Source organism: Pteropus vampyrus, unplaced genomic scaffold, assembly GCF_000151845.1.
Source record: "Pteropus vampyrus isolate Shadow unplaced genomic scaffold, Pvam_2.0 Scaffold346, whole genome shotgun sequence".
NCBI classification, from domain to species: domain Eukaryota; kingdom Metazoa; phylum Chordata; class Mammalia; order Chiroptera; family Pteropodidae; genus Pteropus; species Pteropus vampyrus.
In genome coordinates, this window is record NW_011889127.1 from 796706 (window position 1) to 797115 (window position 410).

Here is a 410-nt window from a genome sequence, read left to right on the forward strand (position 1 = left end):
GACAGTGGGCTTGAGCATGGCCGAGGCCCAGCACGTGTCTGGGGCCCATGTGGGTGGGTATGTCCCGAGGTCCCCAGAGGTGAGAGGGAGGCGGGCGGGGGGCTTGCACAGTCTCAAACCATTTTTTTCGCATCTGGTTGATAGGTCTTCGGGTCTCTCTCTTTTTATTATAACATTTGATTTTAAAATCATAAAAATCACGGAAGCCCAGGCGTCCCGCACCCAGCTTCCCCTAGTGATGCCACTCGCCATGGCCGCGGGGTGCTGGCAGAGCCAGGGGACCGAGGACAGGGGGCTGAGGACAAGCCCTTTTCGTGGAGAATGCCTCATTTGTGTTCAAGCTGCCCTGGCCGCGTCAGCCACCACCCTCCTGGCCATTCCTCCTGTAAGGAGAGGTACACGTGCCACCA

The 410-nt window shown here is 58.3% G+C and overlaps 1 long non-coding RNA gene across 2 annotated transcripts in view; it reads right to left on the reverse strand.

Moving 5' to 3' along the window:
• The window catches only part of LOC105304487, a 6095-nt gene that overhangs the window by 4782 nt on the left and 903 nt on the right, over positions 1 to 410 (reverse strand). The window lies entirely within an intron of this gene.